Here is a 21,453-nt window from a genome sequence, read left to right on the forward strand (position 1 = left end):
TAGTCCCATCGGACGATGCCTACATACACACACAGCCACGCAGACCCCCGCACAGCCCAGCACAGACCCCGCACAGCCCAGACAGACCCCCACGTACACCCAGCCAGCCCCCAAACGCTCGCACAGATACAGCCCTGCACAGCCACGGCAGACCCCCTCAGACCCCCAGACAGCCCCGGAGCCAGGGGTGGATTAAGGGTAGCCAGGGCCCGGGGCAGTTCAGACTCTGTGGGCCCCCCTCGTCACGTGACGGGGGTCACGAATTGTAGAGCCACACTCTGCATAGAGAATAATGGGGCCTCCAGCACCGACCTCCACCCGCAGAGCCGCACTCCACATAGAGTATAATGGAGCCTCCAGCACCAACCTCCCCCCGCAGAGCCGCACTCCACATAGAGAATAATGGAGCCTTCAGCACTGACCTCCCCCCCGCAGAGCCGCACTCCACATAGAGAATAATGGAGCCTCCAGCTCCTACCTCCACCCGCAGAGCCGCACTCCACATAGAGAATAATGGAGCCTCCAGCACCGACCTCCACCCGCAGAGCCACACTCCACATAGAGAATAATGGAGCCTCCAGCACTGACCTCCCCCCCGCAGAGCCGCACTCCACATAGAGAATAATGGAGCCTCCAGCTCCTACCTCCACCCGCAGAGCCGCACTCCACATAGAGAATAATGGAGCCTCCAGCACCGACCTCCACCCGCAGAGCCGCACTCCACATAGAGAATAATGGAGCCTCCAGCACTGACCTCCCCCCCGCAGAGCCGCACTCCACATAGAGAATAATGGAGCCTCCAGCACTGACCTCCCCCCCGCAGAGCCGCACTCCACATAGAGAATAATGGAGCCTCCAGCACTGACCTCCCCCCCGCAGAGCCGCACTTCACATAGAGAATAATGGAGCCTCCAGCACCTACCTCCACCCGCAGAGCCGCACTCCACATAGAGAATAATGGAGCCTCCAGCACCGACCTCCACCCGCAGAGCCGCACTCCACATAGAGAATAATGGAGCCTCCAGCACCGACCTCCACCCGCAGAGCCGCACTCCACATAGAGAATAATGGAGCCTCCAGCACTGACCTCCCCCCCGCAGAGCCGCACTCCACATAGAGAATAATGGAGCCTCCAGCACTGACCTCCCCCCCGCAGAGCCGCACTCCACATAGAGAATAATGGAGCCTCCAGCACTGACCTCCCCCCCGCAGAGCCGCACTTCACATAGAGAATAATGGAGCCTCCAGCACCTACCTCCACCCGCAGAGCCGCACTCCACATAGAGAATAATGGAGCCTCCAGCACCGACCTCCACCCGCAGAGCCGCACTCCACATAGAGAATAATGGAGCCTCCAGCACCGACCTCCACCCGCAGAGCCGCACTCCACATAGAGAATAATGGAGCCTCCAGCACCGACCTCCACCTGCAGAGCCACACTCCACATAGAGAATAATGGGGCCTCCAGCACCGACCTCCACCCGCAGAGCCGCGCTCCACATAGAGAATAATGGAGCCTCCAGCACTGACCTCCCCCCCGCAGAGCCCCACTCCACATACAGAATAATGGAGCCTCCAGCACCGACCTCCACCCGCAGAGCCGCACTCCACATAGAGAATAATGGAGCCTCCAGCTCCTACCTCCACCCGCAGAGCCGCACTCCACATAGAGAATAATGGAGCCTCCAGCACCGACCTCCACCCGCAGAGCCGCACTCCACATACATGGCTGCTCTCAGTGCTCTGTGCTGTGCGCACAGGACCTGTGATGAGGTCACAGGAGGGAAGGAGACAGGGGTCACATGATCGGGGGCCCTGACACCTTACCTCCTGTGATCTCATCACAAGCCTTTGCACGCTACTTGTAGATGCTGCTGGTAGCAGAGCACATAATGCCGCCCCCATGGTCACTCACTTTTAGGTGGGGAGAAGATGGAGTGCCATTGCAGCAGCCAGCAGGAATGTGGTGGGGGGCCCCCTTAGAAGCTCTTGTGGTGTGGGCCCCGGGGCTGAAGCCCCGCCTGCCCTGCCTATAATCCGGCCCTGCGCGGTGGCGGATTATAATGGGGCAATTTACTGGCCTGGGCTGTGGGCCCCTTAACCCCACTGGGCCCGGGGCAACTGCCCAAATTGACCTCATTATAATCCGCCACTGCCCGGAGCCCCCCCCACACACACACACACATATACCCCGCACACACCATAAATGCACACAGTGTTGGAGCATGCTCAGTTTAAAAAAACGGAATCCGTCACTGCATTCCGTCATTTGACTGATTACGACGGAAACTGCACCCATACGCTTCCATTATAGCAAAAATCAGACAGCGACGGATCCGTCGCTGTCCGATTTTTTGATATGGACAAGAAAAGTTCCTATGGCCATTGTCTCCGTTCGATGGACAAAAAATTTTCAACGGATCTGTCGAACGATGAATGAAACTTGCGGCCATCCATCGCAATCTGTTGCTAATATGCTAGTGGTGCCCTCAGACAGGGAATACAGGTTTACAGGGAGGCACTGGGCACACGGTGCTCAGTTTCTCTGCTGGATGCCAGACTGTATGGCCCCATCATGCAACCATGCAGCGTGCTATCTGGCTGTAACAGAGCTAGACCTATCATGGGACAAATTGATTAAAAGCATCTCTGCGGAAAGGTGAGGAATATTGTTGTTTGTTTTTTTTCTCTTTTGCAGATGATGAGGGCATCATGGGACTGGGCTAGATTGTAAGCATGGTTTAATTAAGATTATTAAGAGTCTGTATCTTTCTTTCAACTAAAGGACTATTTTCTGGGTGTCTGTGGTTTCACAATGTGAATATGGTGTTAGTAATGTGGGTGTCTTATTGATGCCTCTCCATTACTAACCTCGGGGCTTGATGTCCCCTGACAACATAAAGCTCTTTGGTCTTGCCCATGTTGTAGAGGTTACAGTCTTACTGATTAATTGAGTCTCTGGGCAGGAGTAATTTATAAAGGTGACTAGGTAAGACAGCTGTCTTTAATGCAGATAATGAGTTGATTAAGAGCATCTAACTGGTCTGTAGAAACCATGGGCTCTTAATGTTTGGTATGCAATCAAATACTTATTTCTCACTGCAAAATGCAAATAAATTTATACAATTTATACAATGTGATTTTTTGGATTTTATTTTTGATATTCTGTTTCACAATGTTAAAATTAACCTACCCTTAAAATTATAGACCATGTCTTTGTCAGTTGGCATAAAGTATAGCGTGGCACTACTACAAGGTGCACAAGTAGGTTACCCAGACCCAAGTGAATAATAAAGTAACTTGGCACTCAGCTGAATGATCCTTTTTGAAAATAAGTTTTTATTGTGGCAGTCACAAAGGACGTTTCGGCCTACAATTGGCCTTCGTCAGTCTGCCGACTGCTGCAGATGATGAAGTTAAAAGTGGAGAATTATATAAGATCCTATTACAAGGCAGTGATTTTGGAGGTTACTGCAATGACCAACTGTCTATAACACGTGCAGTGCTCTGGTGAATCCAGAAGAAATTGGAACAGGCAATGGAGCTTAAGTCTCTAGGGGCTTTATGCCTGTAAGAGTTTATGCCTGGTGGGTATGGGTTAATATCTTTTGATACTTCATCATCTGCAGCAGTCGGCAGACTGACGAAGGCCAATTGTAGGCCGAAACGTCCTTTGTGACTGCCACAATAAAAACTTATTTTCAAAAAGGATCATTCAGTTGAGTGCCAAGTTACTTTATTATTTGTCAGTTGGCAAACTTGCAAAATCATCAAGGGATCAAATACTTATTTCTCCCACTGTATATCTATATATCTATGTATTCTATGTGTATAAATCTAGACTGTCTATTCTATTCTAACCTGTCACACTATGAGTTTACTATAGGCGGCACATGAATTGCCGGCCTTTAATCTATCTATTTTACATATGTGTATGTGTGTGTGTTTTGACGAATATTTCCTTTGAAAACGATGTGTAAATGACATAGTAATAGCTCATGTTAAGATCGGATAGCAATCTGATAGAAATCGCATTGCATTCGGCTGGAAATCGTATGCTAGGTGTGAAAAATTGGAATGCACTCGCATAACACTCGCATTACACTCGTGCGACTCTTGGCAGGGAGACTTGTACCGATTTTTCATAAGTTTAGTGTGACTCTGGCCTAACATCCCTACCATCATCAATGCATAGCTTCCTATCCTCCACAATGCAGGGATACTGACTTAATAACCACCATGCAGTGAGCTCCACGTCCTGTGCTTGCTGTGTGCATACTTCCTGACTATATGTTTAGGGTGGTTGACTCTGCCATTCCTGATTCTTAAAGAGACAGTTAGTGCAATCCTAATGTGTCCCCAGCCTATGGCTAAGAGGCACTGCACTTTGTACTTAAAACACCTCCACCAATGGGAAGGTGCCTCAGCAACATTCTCTTTCAGTCTTTGTGCAGCTCCTGCTTTTATCTGTCCTTGTATTGGTCGTGTATGAACTTGTTCCTGTCTGTCCTGTGTGTACATGTCCTTGTATTTGTTTTATGCTTTCCTATTTCCTGTTTGACCGCGTCTGCGGTTACCTGCATAACCGCATCTGCAGCTCTGTACATGTCCACATCGGAGGCTCTGCACCTGTCCGCATCTGTGGTTTTTTGTCTGTTCAGTCTGAACTGGGTCCTATCTGTTCCTGGATTCCAGTTGCACCTCCCTGTGTCCCAGTCCTTCCCTAAACTGCTCCTATTGTGAACTGGGTCCTAACACTCCTTGTATACCAGCTACTGTATAACTGCCCGTGTACCAGACCTTCCTGAAATTGTTCCAGTCCATCTAGTCTGAACTGGGTCCTACAAATTCCTGTATTCCAGTAGTACCTGCCAGTGACCCAGCCCTTCTTGAAACAGTTGCTGTCCCTCCAGTCTGAACGGGCTCCTACCTCTGTCAGTGTATGCGCTGTGCCCACCAGCCTGCCAGTGTATCTGCTGTGCCTGCCTGCCAGAGTATGAGCCATGCCCATCAGCCTGCCAGAGTATCAGCCGTGCCCACCAGCCTGCCAGAGTATCAGCTGTACCGGCCGGCCTGCCAGAATATCAGTCATATCTGCCTGCCTGTCAGAGTTTCAGCTGTGCCTGCCTGCACTGACCTGCCAGTACACCAGCTAGGTCTGTTTGTACATCACCCGAGTCTGCTTGTCTATGTGTTAGCTGAGCCAGACAGTATATCTACAGCACTTGCTGGTACCTCTCGCTAGTGTTCTGTCCCTTTCGGGGTCAGCTGCTACTGCCAAACGCTGCCCTGGAATGGTATCTGGCAACTACCTGCTGCACTAGCCTGACCTCGCCACTAGAGGTTCCAGCGAACACCAAGGTAGCTGCTTAGTCACGCCCCTCTGGGGTAAGTCTGGTTTGTGTCACAGTGGGGCCACAATGCACACTCTGGCTAACCAGTATAGTCATGAGCGTGCCATCTGCTATAAATTCCACAATCCACAATGGGTATACCACTAGCTTGGCGGCAAAAGGCATGGCATTCCAACCAGAAATTCAATCCTGTTTTTAACCAGTTGTTGGAGACACAACCAGTTATTCTACTAAAATTGTGCATTGCGATCACTCTAATAACTTTGTTGACCTCTCTGCTAACCACTTTACTGATGAATTTATAATGTTGTGACTTCCAAATATAAGATTGTGCCATGTTGTATCTGAAGAGTGGGTGGGTATCTGTACCCCTCATTATTTCCCATGCTATTATTAGGACCTCTCCTCCTCTTGTGGTTTCCTATAACCAGTGAGACACAGCAGGATTTTGTATGATCTCCTCATTACTTTATATTTATGTGTCTCTCGCACAGTAATATTCTCCAGTGTCTGCAGCCTCCATGTTACTCATCTGGAGATAGGCCTGCTTCTTGGCGTTGTCTTTTGTGATTGTGGTTCTGCTCTTCAGTGACTCAGCATAATAAGTACCACCGCCAGCCCATACACCTCCAATCCATTCCAGACCTTTCCCAGGGGCTTGTCTGAGCCAGTGAATTTCATAACTCGTTAACTCAAACCCAGAGACTGTACAGGTTAATTTCAGTTGCTGTGAAGGTTTCACAAGTCCTGGACCGGACTCCAGTAATGTCTGACTGAGGACACCTGCAGAAAAATTATCAAAATAAGATGAAAAGCTTTATAGTTCATTCCAATTAATATTACTTGTACAATATAAATGTAATCTAAATCTTACTTAGTGGTGAAAACACCAAGAGAAGTAATAGTGCGTCCATTACCACCGAACAATTTACAAGTTACTAAATAACAAACTACCAGATAACAAAGACAATCAGTTACATTATTAAAACTTTTATATTCAAAACTCTAACTATTTGCATAATTAGCTCCGCCCCTGGTCCACATTCTGATTTCATAGTTACTGTATATAAGTCACAGATGTCCTTATTGCTTTTCTCTGTTACGCTGGAGATTTTGTACAGAATTACAACAAATGTCAGCAGTGATTGTGCCTGCAGATGAGCTTCAGTTATGTGAATGTCGCTGATCTGCTGCTTTACAAGACATACACAACTAGCGGGCGGATGTGATGGTTTATGGAATAGAGCAGATATAGTTTTAGTCCTGTACAATAGGTTCTACTGAAGCGATTGCTATGCAGTAGTCAATTATTTCCATTTTGCATGGTTATGTGAAATTCATCTGCAAATATAGTTTAAGAATATCAAGGACCATTTATTGAAAAAGTATAAAGAGATATGTGGATTTCCAAGCCAACGAAAGAATAGAAATCTAATTTGTGCAGCAATAATTTGATCAAAACAAATTTACAGATTTGATACAAATTATTTTAGCATATATTTATACTCTACTTTTAAGGTGCAATTGTAAGGGGGGTGAAGACTTAGAAGAGCCCAGAGGAGGTTACCTTCCCTGCTCCTTATCCAGAACCACTTAGCCAGACAGCAGGGTTGCCAGGGGAAGACTTTCTGCCCTGGATGTAGTGAACCATGTGACAGTGAGAGGCTCAGAGGAACAGGAAGGGGGAGTGGACCGGAAGGTGTGCAGGTAGAGGGCGAGAAAGCAGAGGGACTGAGAGGAGTGCGCCAGACGGAAAGCAGGCTGTAGCACCGCGCTCCCAGAGAGAGAAGTCCCTGTCAGAGCACTGAGACACAAGCCATAGTGAGAGCTGCAGTTGAGTACGTGGATTCTGGAGCCTCCATGACCGGAGGAGACATTCCCCCTTACAGTGCAGAAACAGTGACCCGTGTGCGCAGCCCTAGTGACCGGAGTGGCAAGCCGAGACCCCTAAGTGTGGCAAGTAGACTGCGCAGTGTGCGCAGCATCGTTACTGCAGAGTGACTGTCAGCCTAGCATACAGAGACTCAGAGCAGGAGAGACTTCGTTCAGCAGCGTCTTCCTGCTTCCAGCTTCACCCTGAGTAGAGACTGCAGAGATTTAACCACAGAGTTCCCAGTTTCTAGGAGACAGAGGAGAGACTATAAAGTCTTCAAGTGCCGCTATTGATGGCACCCACGTTGGAATAAAGGACCCTTCAATTAAGACTTCACTGGACTAATAAGTTGCAAGAATTCTCATTAACAATTTCTATTCTGATTAACTGTTTCATAACTTCACTTAGCCTTGTTGTGTACTGTTTTACTGTTTACCTTTTCTCTTTCAACCCCCACTGCTCCTCTGCGTGGAGAATCTGTCCCCTGTAAATAAACCCTTTAACCCTTGTTCTGTCTCTGATCCGTGGCAACATCACCAGTACCTGCACATTATTACACAGTCACCTATATTTTTTAATATGCTGACATCTGCTGGGGAAGAAGAGTACCGTATATTCCAAAACCCAAAAAGTCTAATCTTATAGTTTGTCACTGAATATTCTTCAGTTTTAAGCTTGAAGTACAATATAACTAGAAGTTTTAGCAATATTTAAATATAAATAAAATATAGACCTTCCTCCATGTGACAGCAGTAATAGCGCTGGCACAGACACACGCCAAACAGATGGCACACTTCTTGCCAATGTCCACAATCCAAGTTATAGTTTTTGTTTCTTTGTTTATTACAATGTATTTCTAGATGCTTGATATTGTGGTGTGTCCGCTAGGGGGCGCTGTATGGAGGTCCCAAGGGAAACGATGAATGGTAGAGTATTGAGTGGCCGTTGTGTATCTCAAAGTGGGTGGCTTTGAGATGGAGACTTGTGTATGTGTGATCAGCAATATTATTGCTCAGGTGTTGTTTCAATGTGTAAGGGAGAAGTCTCCAGGTAACTAGAGAGATGGGTGGGTTCTGGTTACCTACAAACCCACCCAGGGGTGTGTCTGAAAATGCCTGTAGTAAAAGGCTATGTGAGTGTGTGAAGGACCCGTGATGAGGTCATAGTCACGTGACCCGGTGGGCGTGGCTATAGGCCATAGAATGTGGCCAGGGTAGGTCACATGTGGTGAATGCAGGGACCTGGTTGGTCCAGAGCGGAAGGTCCCATGCGCAGGATTGTCTCCTGGCTAACAGCCGGTGTGTGGCTGTATGTAATGGCTGCCAGAGCCTGAAAGTTTCCTGGAGGGATATGGACGTCTGCAGCATGAGTGACGGAACCATGTGGAGACCCTGACGTGGGTGAGATAAATGAGGCTAAGAGAGCCTGTATGCTGGACATTGAGCATCCTGTGTGAACATTGGGTTTACTGAGGGAAGCTATAATGGACCCTCTGCTGTTTATGTGAAGTTTTGTTGATTGCTTCTATCGGTTTATGCTGCATAATAAACCGCATGGACTGCTATGTTTGATGGAAAACCCGTGCCGGATGTGTTTTGTTCGCTGCCAAGCGAGAATTCCCCAAGTAAATGACAGCGCTACCTCACATTTGGTGGAGAAAGCTATGGGCGTTGTTGTAGCCTTGTTGCTGGGAGCAACGGAAGAGGACTGCAAAGTTTTGGTTGCTAAGGGCAACTGTTTCCAAAGGCGTATGTTGCAGTGCTGGCAACGCTGAGCCAGGAAGGCTGATGGATGGGGAAGCCACTGTGCGGCTGTGGTTCTGGAACCGTGGGGCAGCCTAGTGAGTAGGGCACTGTCCGAATCGGTGAGCCCAATGCGGCAGTTTCCTCAGGAGAAAGAGACTTGTGTTTACTAGGATACCTCTGCTGTAGAGGGGTCCGAGAACCTGCGCGGCTAGCAGGTGACGGTCGTGAAAAACGTGTTTTACTGACCGGGATCAGTGAGAAAAAGACTGGTGATTGCTATAGGGTGCCACTGAAGAGAAGAGGTATCCGAGGACCTGTGTGGCCGACACAGGTATGGACAGGTGTTCGTGTTGTACTGACCTGGGTCAGTGGGAAAGGCTGTGTTCCTGGAGGGTTCAGTGAGCAAGGTCCTGGAGGGTCAGTGTTGGGAAGATCCCTGGAGCACGTGGTATGACCTTGGACCTGGCGAGGCGTAAGTGTTGGGCAGTCTCAGGCCAAGACGGATGTCCTGAATAGCACCCGCTAAACCCCTGGACCTGGTGAGGCCGGTGTGTTGGGATACCCTGGGAGGAGGGTCGCTCCCTGAATAGCACCCGGTGCGCCCTGTGTGTTGGACGGTCTCAGGCGGAGACGGTACGTCCTGAATAGCACACAGAAAGGACACGTGAGTTTTGAGTTTTTTGTGTGGTGTTTTTCTTTTCTTCTTTTTTCAACTCAGCCTGCGGTGGCTCAGTGGGAGTCAAAAAGGTGACAAGCGGCTTGATGTGGCTCAATGGGGTCACGAAGGATGACAAGCGGCTTCCGGTGGATCGGCGGGTCCACAAAGATGGCGCAGCAGGTGATGCAGGGACACCAGCCGCTGTGTGTGTGTGTGAACAGCAGCCGGTGGTGTCGGTGATCAGTGACAGCAGAAGCTGTGGGGGTGCCAACAAGGACTTGTGTGGTATCGTTAAGACATAAACTGTGCTGTGTGAACTGTGGTCTGAGAAGACCGGTATAATGGACATGGGGAGATCCTGAAAGGGGGTGGAGTCCCATAAGGGGGCGGTGGCCCAAATCAGAGTGGTAGCCCAAAAAGGGTGGCGTCCCGGGAGGGGGCGGTAACCCAAATTGGGGTGGTTCAGGAAATGGCAGCACTGGTTCACTCAGTGGGTATGTCTGGAGTACCGCAGTGTGTGTGTATGTCTTGGTCAGAATGTGGGATATCCTTTCCAGATAGTAACGATGGGCTGCAGGTGTGTACCGTGATGCTGTTCCAGGAAGGAGTCCCTGGTAGGCTGGACACAAAGAGTCAGGTGACACTGACAGCAACTCCACTCGTTTTATCTCTGACCGAGAAAAACATCAGAGTTCGCTGCGTCCACGGGGTCATTGTGAATTATAAGGTGGACAGAGTCCTGATTGAGATGACAAGGGGGGAGTGCCAAGGTGGCAGAATGCCACCAAACTTAGTGCATACCTTCGAGAGGTGCCGGGACTATGTCATATTTGATGATGTGGGACAGGAGGGTAGAGACGTTTCTACTGTGGGCCTAGCAGACACTGAGATGCTGACACCTCCTAACGAGGACAGGCCAGACATAGGGGCGACCGGAGAAAGAATGGCATCGGACGAATTTACTGACCTGACGTCACCTGAAGGGTACCACAGTATGAATGAGAAGGGTGTGGTAAACAAAAAGAGCAGAGCTGACCCACGGATAGCGAGTGCCTTGGGAGTTCACCGTACGGTGTGGTATGACTGTGACGTGTTGTTGCCATTAGCCACCACTAGGACAGAATCTAGTGCTGTGCTGACTGAAACTCGTGACAGGACTGATGGTAACCTGATCGAGAAGATAACGGGAGTAGAAACACAGTCATTGGGTAATGGGGGCTCGACTGACGGGACTAACCCAGGGGTACCCTTTGACGATATAATTAAAGAAATAGTGGTGCAACACATGCTGGCCAAACGAGAACTAGAGCAGGAGATACAGTTAATAAAAGAGACAGTGAAGGAACATCTCGAACGAGAAAGTGTGATGAGACAAACGGCCGAGCACAGAGTGGAGGAGCTTGAGAAAGAAGTCTCGAAGCTCAGAGATCACCTGTCAACATGGCACAGCGTGAACAACACCCTTAGGGAAGAAATGGAAGATCTCAGAGGAGTAGTTAAAAGTCTTCTGCGGTAGAAATTGGACGAAGACTTACCGCGGTGAGTGCAAGTGATAACAGGACAGAACGGCCAGTAGCCCTCGTGGCAAAGGGTCATGAAGTGGTCAAATCGTGTGAAGTTGGTGAGTTAAGAACTGAGGAAGACAGTCACCCGGTCGGGTCAACTGTAGTGAGGGAAGTGTCCGTGGTAAAGCTAGAGCCTTCGGTCCAGGAAGAGATCAAGACCACAACCTTCCAGTTTGTGATTGATGTACCAGAGGACATGCAAGAAGCCTGTGCGGAGGAAGGTGTGCAAGAGGCTTTCAAAGAAGCTGTCAAAGCGTGTAAGGTGCGCTGGGCACCTGAGACTTGGCAGTTGGTGATAGTATCGGACAGAGCAGATACAACAAACCGAGTAGCTGTCCTGAAAGAGATGCATCTACAATGTCTCCACACCAAACAGCGGGTCAGGCAGAGTAACGTGAAGGCTGCTCGACGCCTAGAGATAGCAAGGGAGGCTATGGATCAGCTTGGTTTGCGGAAAGATGTGGTGCCGGTACCCAAAGCTCTGATTGGGAGAATCATTGGAAGGTCCGGGAAGGTAATTCAAGACCTTGTGAATATCTCCGGTGTGGTGAGAGTGAGGATCCCTCCTGATGATGAAGGCCAAGTATCCAGTGAAGTGGGTAGGATTCCCATCCTGGTGGTTGGCTCCGGGGAGAGACTGAGAGACTTTTGGATGCTCTTGGAGTATCGAGTGGGGTACCTGCAAGAGATTGAGCAGTTGAGGCAGGACCGCCAGCGATTTAATAAAGAAGTACGGAATACCAGGTGGCGGCCGCCTCCAACCCAAGATGTAAGGACCTGAAGGGTTCCACCAAGAAGCGACAGGGCAGATGGCTGAAGAGTGTCAGCAAGTGGCAGTCCGACGGGCCGTACGAGGCTGAGGGATATGAGTTCCTGTGAGATGCTGAATGGGTCAGACTCCGGCCAGACAGTAGGCCCAACTAAAACTGATGACCGTACCAACCGGGGGAGCTGGTCGGGGAACGGAACAAACAGAGGAAGATGGTGACTAGACAGTGTCTGATGACACAGGCAGACTGTAACTGGAGGGTCAAAGATCAGGACCGATATTCTAACCGCTGGGGGTGGGGGAGGCCTAACGTAGAGAGGAGGCCGTATGACAGATGGGAAAGGTTCTCTCGACCTGTGGGGCAAGGTGTGATGAGTGCCCGGTCTCGAGAGCCTGATGTAATGTTGTGTGTTCAACCCCACAAGTTTGAACAGAGGGGCGAGGTATGTGGTGTAGTAACCACTGGGTCCGCTAGGGGGCGCTGTGTGGAGGTCCCAAGTGAAATGTTGAATGTCAGAGTATTGAGTGGCCGTTGTGTATCTCAAAGTGGGTGGCTTTGAGATGGAGACTTATGTATGTGTGATCAGCAATATCATTGCTGAGGTGTTGTTTCAAAGTGTAAGGGAGAAGTCTCCAGGTAACTAGAGAGATGGGTGGGTTCTGGTTACCTACAAGCCCACCCAGGGGTGTGTCTGAAAACGCCTGTAGTAAAAGGCTATGTGAGTGTGTGAAGGACATGTGATGAGGTCATAGTCACGTGACCCGGTGGGCGTGGCTATAGGCCATATAATGTGGCCAGGGTAGGTCACATGTGGTGAATGCAAGGACCTGGTTGGTCCAGAGCAGAAGGTCCCGTGCGCAGGATTGTCTCCTGGCTAACAGCCGGTGTGTGGCTGTGTGTAATGGCTGCCAGAGCCTGAAAGTTCCCTGGAGGGATATGGACGTCTGCAGCATGAGTGACGGAACCATGTGGAGACCCTGACGTGGATGAGATAAATGAGGCTTAGGCCGGTTTCACATTAGCGCTTTTTCAGCGCACGCACGGCCGGGGGTAGCTCCGCCCCCGAGCCGGCTCTCTGCCCGGCGTGCCCGCCCCTTGCTTGTAGCGCCGCCTACTAGCGGACAGCGGCGCCTGCGATCAGCGCACCCTATCTTTAGCATATGGTGCGCAGATCGTGCGCAGGCCGTGCGCTAGTTGCGCTTTGACCTGCGCTGTGCACTTTTGACGGTGCGCCGTGCGCGCCAAAATCCGAAAAGTTTGATTTTGGCGCGCACGGCGCACCGTCAAAAGTGCGCAGCGCAGGTCAAAGCGCAACTAGCGCACGGCCTGCGCACGATCTGCGCACCCTATGCTAAAGATAGGGTGCGCCGATCGCAGGCGCCGCTGTGCGCTAGGAGGCGGCGCTACAAGCAAGGGGCGGGCACGCCGGGCAGAGAGCCGGCTCGGGGGCGGAGCTACCCCCGGCCGTGCGTGCGCTTAAAAAGCGCTAATGTGAAACCACCCTTAGAGAACCTGTATGCTGGACATTGAGCAACCTGTGTGAACACTGGGTTTACTGAGGGAAGCTATAATGGACGCTCTGCTGTTTATGTGAAGTTTTGTTGATTGCTTCTATCGGTTTATGCTGCATAATAAACCGCATGGATTGCTATGTTTGATGGAAAACCCATGCAGGATGTGTTTTGTTCGCTGCCAAGCGAGAATTCCCCAAGTAAATGACAGCGCTACCTCACAATATCTAAATCAATACTGCACAGCGGGCTATGTTCTCCTTTCAGTGGCCAAAGCCTGCCTCTGCAAGTTTATCAGTAGACTTATATAGAGTGAAGAACATGTCAGCAAACATAAGAGCATTGTGGGATATATTTCAGATAATACAATGTTCTGGTCACCTGACTGCCGCACATAATCACAAGCTGCAGTGACCCTAGGGCCGGACTGGCCATCTGGCAATTCTGGCAAATGCCAGAAGGGTCTCTCTGGTCATGGGCTGCCTAGTCTGCTATGTTCTTAAAAGAATTGGTGTTCTCAAGACTCCCACACTGTTAAGAGTTGTGATGGAGCACAAACTCGCTGACTCCGCTACTTACCCCAGCAGGCCACGGATATCATTAGGAATGTTGGTGTTGTAGTAAATCTTCCTTTCCGCCATCCAGGGTAATATTAGCAATATATCCCATCCAGTTCTTGGGGACGGGGACTACATGGGCTTGTGTGATTTCAAATGCCGGGGCTGAATTTCATCTCCAGTCCATACCTGAGTGACCCCATAGTTGATGAACGGTGATAGCATCACATCAGGTGTCAGTTCAAACCAAGTGGTGACAGTGGTTGTATATGATTGATTTTGTTATTTTAATTGAATCCAAGCCACAATGTTACATTTAACCCTTAAAACCCCTTTAAATTAACCCCTAAAAAGTTCATATCAGCAATTGATATTAGGGGTTATTATCACTTTTGTACCCAATGATGACATCTATATGAGCTAAAATGATCTCTGTAGGTTCATGTGATGTCTGTAGGAGCTGATATTGTTTCAGAAGGAGCTACTATTCCTCAATGACAATATATCTCCCAACCATACTGGATCCAGCAGGATAGTCCTGATTTGGGGAGTGGTCCACCTGTGCCTAGAGGTCAGGGCAATGTCCTGAATTCCATTCATCCTGTGAGATGTGTCAGCTGCCGTCTTCACTGCTCTGAATTGCCTCCTCCGCTGACTCCCCTGACTCTCTTCATACTTACATACAACTAAATATCTCAAATTTGTCTTTTCTCTAACCCAGATCTGAGCGCCCAACCTGAATCATTGTATACAGAAGCAAAATGTATAAGCCACAGGCTTCACTTTCAAGTCTTAGTAAAATTCTCTACTACCTGAAGTCTAGGAGTAACAGTCAGATTTTTTTTCTTTCTATAAAATTATTAAGAACTAATGAAAACAATTAAAATGAGATTTTTACTGCACTTTAAAAAAATAAATAAACATCACAAATCAGCAAATAACAGATATATTTGGAATCCTTGTAAGGCCCCTTACACACATTAGTTTTCTGTAATCAGTCGCAATCCTTCGCAATCCGTTGAATATTGAAAAAATATGGATCCGGCGACTGATGCCTCTGGATCTGTTTTTATCTCATTGACTTATATTATCGACAAATTGCAAAAGATAGCCAAACGTTTAATCCGTCGTCTGATCCGGAGCCTTTGGGCGCCAAATGACGGAATCCGGTAACGGATTCCGTTGTTTTTAACTGTGCATGCTCCGAAACTGTGTGAGTGTATGGTGTGTGCAGGCTATGTGTGTGCGTGTGGGTTTGCGGGGCTGTCCGGGAGTCTGCAGGCTGTCCGGGGGTTTGAGGGGGTCTGCCGGGGCTGTGCGGGAATCTGCCGGAGCTGTGCGGGGGTCAATACGGAGGTCTGCTGGGGCTGTGTGTGTTTGTGCAAATAAAATGAAAAAAAAACAGACAATGTGATTTTCTGGATTTTTTTTTCTCAGTTTGTCTCCCATAGTTGAGGTCTACCTATGATGTAAATTACAGACGCCTCTCATCTTTTTAAGTGGTGGAACTTGCACTATTGCTGACTGACTAAATACTTTTTTGCCCCACTGTATATTATAGCATTTCAGAGTGCATTTGCATTTTCATGATACATATGGCATGACTGACTAATTTAATCATCGCTGGCCCTTCAGTGATTTTTTCATATTATTTGAGTGGTTCACTGGACGCCCTGTTACATCATATAGCTAGAGATATGCAAATTTGTTTGGAAAACGTCCTCCAATTTCAAATTCGGCACGAACACAGCACATTCGTAATCGCGTTCGACTTCACAACCATTTTCACTCAAAGTTGGCACAGTTGGGTTAATCATCGTGTTTCCACTAGTGATTTTGTTATTACTTTGGCTAGGATAGTGGTGCTCTATGATGAGCTGGTGGGACAAGGGAACATGTTTGATGAGGGGAGCGGGTGTGGAGAGATTAGAAAAGCGGCCATCTTGTTTTGTTGGCGCAATTGTCTCAGTGTCACAGTGCAGAGAGGTCGCTCCTGCGCTAGTGCTGGTGCTGAAATTGAACTTCTGAGCTAAACAGGATAGGATCCTGTACTGTGTGAAATCGATCTTCCTGCATCGAAGTAGATTGTGCAAAAACTGTGTGGTAGTCTACAGAAGCACAGATAGATACTCCAAATCATTTGTGCTGAAACTATGTTTCAGTGAAAATAAGAAGGCCATATTTCCATTTAACCCCTTAAGTTCCAATGAAGGATATATCCGACATTGGACACCTCCCCTTGTTTAGTGCAGGCTCCGGCAATGAGCCCGCATCTTTTCCGGCACATGGCAGCTGATCTGATCAATTGTCATGTGCCCCTAAAAGCCGCATGTGGAAACGCGATACACCCGTGTCTGTTATCATGTTAAATGCCACTGTTAATCTCTGCCAGCAGTATTTAACATGCACACGTAGGAAACGTTTCACTATCTGTGATGTCACGAGTGACTGGATACTCCGCCTCCAGCAGGGCGAATTTCTATGACACCCGTGACCCTGGATACACCGCCTCCAGCAGGGTGAATTTAAACAATGAAACGTGCAGCCGGATACACCGCTTCCAGCAGGCAAATTTCAATAGTTACACGTGTATCTCGATACACCACCTCCAGCAGGGCGAATTTACAGAGATAAGGGGAACACCAGGGAAACCGATACAATGGAGGGCCCTGCAATAGGGAACGGGGACGTGGAGACCTCCTGCACTCCCCTGAGTCAGTGTCTCTACACTCCTGACGATCCCTAGGCAGGTTCCACACCTGGCGACTAGCAGGATACCTAAAAACCCTAGCTCGCCCTGCAACTATCCCTTTCTAATGAATTGGACTGTGCAGAAACTAATCCCCCCACTGCACTAAAACACACATAAGGAAAGTTACAAACAGGGAAAAACCACTTAGCTTTGCTCCCAGCAACAGAGTCCAGCACCTGAGTGCAGCTTTCGTCCTGAATAGCTGCTACTTCACCAAAGCTTTGTCAGAGCTGTAGGGAACTCCTCACTGTAGCTCCTTCCACACCAGGACTCTGACAGAGCTGTAAGGAACTCTTCTCTAGCTCCTTCCTCCACCAAGGATGGTTGGAAATGACCAATATCACCAACAGTGAGAGAGACCACTTGACTCTCATTTATAGGCAAGAGCCAGAGCAATCACACCTGCTAGTGATTCCCGTGTAATAATACTAGCCACCACCGGGGGCAAAAGTAGAACTAAAGACACCACTGTGTAATGACGCTAATGGCCACCAGGGGCAAAACTAACTTTAAGCAAACAGCTTAAAGAAAAAAAGTTTACATGTGCTTTTATCTGTCACAATCCAGCATGGATCGTGACACTATCCACGCCCATCGGCGCCTGTGTTACATGACCGTGGATTGCTGTTGGCCGATGGATTAACAAGACAGCCCGGGGTCTGCAGGAGACCCATGTGGTTGTTATTGACGGATGGCTGCAGCCCTGCTCTATGTAGCAGAAATCCTCACTTGCTATGAGTGCCTTACTCTGGACTCATCAGGCAGCGTGCCAAAACATGCGTTGGGGTGGACACCATCCAAGAGAGGGAGCCTTATATTACTCTTGTAAGTACTATTATTTTCCAACCAAACCTTTCTACATCGCGAGAAAATTCTCACGCTGTAGTGCCGCAAAGTGACAGGTGAACTCTGGTGACCTGTCTGCGTGATACAATGCAGAGGATTATCTCCGTCATTGTATCACTGGAACCCCTGGAGAGCAGTCACATCAGCTGACGTGACAGCTCTCCACGGTTGATCGTCATGGGATAATCGTATTATATGGATCATGTCGGACTAGTAGTATAGTGTTTGTTTATTATTTTAGTTTTTTTTTCAGGTGAGGGAGGGCTTCAGGGATTAGGTGTAGACAGTGAGTATGGACTATATATGTGTGTATGTGTTTTGTTTTTTACATTCAGCACATTAGCCGGATGATGGGACTACTACTGTTCCATCATTGGCTAATGTGTCAATCTCTGTCACTGTAGCATGCATAGCCAGATGGGACTTGTATTCTAAAATTTCTACTGTGGGTGAATTGATCAGTCAACTGTTACTATGCTTACATTTTTCTACCAATAATAATCTACCAAGCTGATAATTTTGCCACCTTAGTGTGGCTGGGCAAAATAGAAGTTTTAGTTGTTGCATGACGTATCAGGGCTCCCTGCACAACCGGTCTACACTGGTCCCTCACCCACCTCATCTTAATTTAAACTTAAATTCAAAGCTCTAAATGCTGGCCCAGACATGCATGGCCTATTGCTGACTGCTGTGCCATTATAAAATGTTCTGTGAGTCGATTGATCAGTCACCTACCTGTATTACTTTCTTTACATTTTTCTATCAATAGTAGTCTATTAAGCAGATGTTTGTGCCATCTGAGTGTGGCTAGGAAACTAAAAAAATTGAGCTGTTGCATGAGGTATATCGGCTCCCATGAAAAAAGGCTTATAGCGCTCCCTTAGCCACCATAAGCTGACGAAGCTTCAGCAGCAGTGCTTCGCGTGGGGCTTCCCACTAACCTCAGGTCCCGGGACCTTGCTTTCTATCATGACTATTTCCTGACAGCTTTACTGGACTGCTCCTGTGGTAATTTGCCCTATAGCCTACTATCCATACACACATTTATTGTGCTTGGATGCTATTTTATGCTAGACCATTTATATACTCCTATTAGTGGTCTATCACTATCCTTGATTATTGCATTCTCCTTGTTTGAAATTATTTTGTTAGGTTTATAGGGTCATTTGCTAACTTTTTTTTTTTTCCAATTTTGGGGACGCCCAAGTTTGGATTATTTATTTATATGCTAACATTAGGTTCATTCATTGGAGCGTACTCATATTTTCATGTGTTTTGGTCATTTTATCATACATACAGTATGTCTGTGACATGTAGGATCAGGTTAATGCACTACCTGTTATAAGCACGGGACCTTGGGTGATGTGTTATTGTCATTGTAGTTTTTTAATGGTGTTTTTATCATGTATGTGTCTTCTTGTGGTCTGGTATTTGAATAAAATTATTGATTTATATATATAATTTTTTTCTTATTTAAGTGTGCGCTATTTTTATGCATTGGTCTTTTCTCCTGCTTTTGTCCTTGCTACTTGTACAATGCATTATGCAGCACCCTATCAGCTAGTATTACCCCATTGATAGTGCACCTTATATATTTACTGTTCAATCTTAGCTGTTTGGGCAGCTTTTTGTCACCCCTTAGGCTATGTGCCCACGTTGCAGAAATGCTGCGGAAATGTCCATAGCATTTCCGCAACTCCCTTCTGCGGGTAAAACGCATGCGGAATGAAGCATCGCTTGGAAAAGTGATTGACAGGTTGGTCACACTTGTCAAGCATAGTGCTTGACAAGTGTGACCAATTTTTTACTATTGATACTGCCTATGCAGCATCAATAGTAAAAGATAGAATGTTAAAAATAATTAAAAAAAATAGGGATATACTCACCTTTTGTCAGCCCCCGAAGTCGTCCTGCCCCTCATTGACGCTGCCGGCAACTTCCATTCCCAGGGATGCCTTGCAACAATGACCTCTGATGACGTAGCATCACGCGAGACCACTACATCATTAGAGGTCATTCGCTCAATGCATCCCTGGGAATGGAAGATGCTGGCAGCATGGCTCAGAGGCGGGAGGACTCCGGGTCCGGGGGAAGACAGAGGGTAAGTGTATCCCTATTTTTCATTTTAATTCTATTTTTTTTACAGGAATATTGTACCCAGGGCATGGAGGAGACTCTCCTCTCCTCCAGACCCTGGGTACCATCTGCACATGAAGCGCTCACTTTACACATGGTGTGCATAGCCACATGCGTAAAGTGAGGGTCTCAATGCAATCCTATGGCGGCGGAATCGCCATGATTCTGCAGGAATAATGGATATGCTGCGGATTTTACCGCTATGCGATTCCGCAGCAGTAAAATCCACAGCATGGGCACAGCAATTGCGGAATCCCATAGGATTGCATGGGGATGCATTTTATTAGCTTTTTTTAAGAATTTCTGCTGCTGCAAAAACGCAACGGAAACGCACAAAAACCGCAACGTGGGCACACAGCCTTAATGTGTTGTGTATACGTTTAGTTTGACTTAAACGTTCGGCGAATTGAACCAAACTGGACCTTGAAAGGCTTGCTCATCTTTAGTGCTAAGGTTTTTGATGTTGTGTGTCTAGATTTTTTGATAAGTTGTGTCTTGTACATTGTAAATTTTTGAATAAAGTTAATTAGGTAATATTTGACTTTTGGTCTATATGTTATTAGTTTATAACCAAAATTTCTATAAACGTTTTTAATTGATACATGGAACTCTTAATTGACATACAATATATATGTACATATAGTGATGTGGTAAATAATCAATGTGTTGATCTGGCTCTACAAAATCCACTTATCTCAGTCTGATCATATCTACTCATTAGGGACTATGCTGAACTTGCTCCACTGACTCCCTTTACAACAATCTCCCAGATTCACCAGTCTCTGTGGTGCTTAAGGCCCTTTTACATTTAGCGATGCACCAGCGATCTGACCAGCGATCCGACCCGGTCAGGATCGCTGGTGCATTGCTAAATGATCGCTAGTGAGCTGTCGCACAGGCAGACCTCACAGCGATGCAGCAGCGACGCAGCGCACGATACTCACCTTTCACACACAGCGATCCTGGCGTCCTCCCGCCCACCTCCACACGTCACTCGTCACAGCAAGAAGCCCCAGCAGGAAGCTGACGATGAGAAATGGAGCCGGACATTTTCGCGCGTTCAGCGATGGACAGCGGGGGACCCAATCAGAGGTAAGTATCACACATAGCGATATCGCTAGCGATATCGCTATAACGTCACAAAATCGGTGACGTTATAGCGATATCGCTAGCGATATCGCTATGTGTAAAACCCCCTTTACTCTCAAACAAGGGCATTCAGTTTCCATAACATCTTGTGTCTTGCTCACACCATGCTACATGACAGTAATATCCCAACTTCCAGTCTATAGTCATAGTGTAACAACCCTGCTGGCATCACTGCATGGCCTCCCATCCCCCACCAACCTTCCTCACTACTCCGGGCCATGTTGTGAATTCTATCTGCTGCCAGTTCCATGCAGTATGCCTCTTGCCTCTTGCCTGCTCTATGCATACTTCCTGGCTGTGTACATAGGGGGGCAGTGCCGCTCCACCTGGTAGTTGCTGCCTGAGCAATTCCTTTACTCAGTCAGTGTCTTGCTGCTGAGTTGCCAGGTCCTGTCCTCTCTCAGCCTGCTTTGGGGGCATCATACCCAGATCTGTTTCCGTGTGCTTTGTGTTCTGTTTTTCTGCCCACCAGGAGGCAGAATATCCTGGTCTCTCTACCCTTGTCTCTGTTCCTTGTGCATTTCTCATTCTGCCCAC

This window comes from Dendrobates tinctorius, unplaced genomic scaffold, assembly GCF_039654945.1.
Source record: "Dendrobates tinctorius isolate UK_male_01 unplaced genomic scaffold, ASM3965494v1 ptg000044l, whole genome shotgun sequence".
Classification (NCBI taxonomy): domain Eukaryota; kingdom Metazoa; phylum Chordata; class Amphibia; order Anura; family Dendrobatidae; genus Dendrobates; species Dendrobates tinctorius.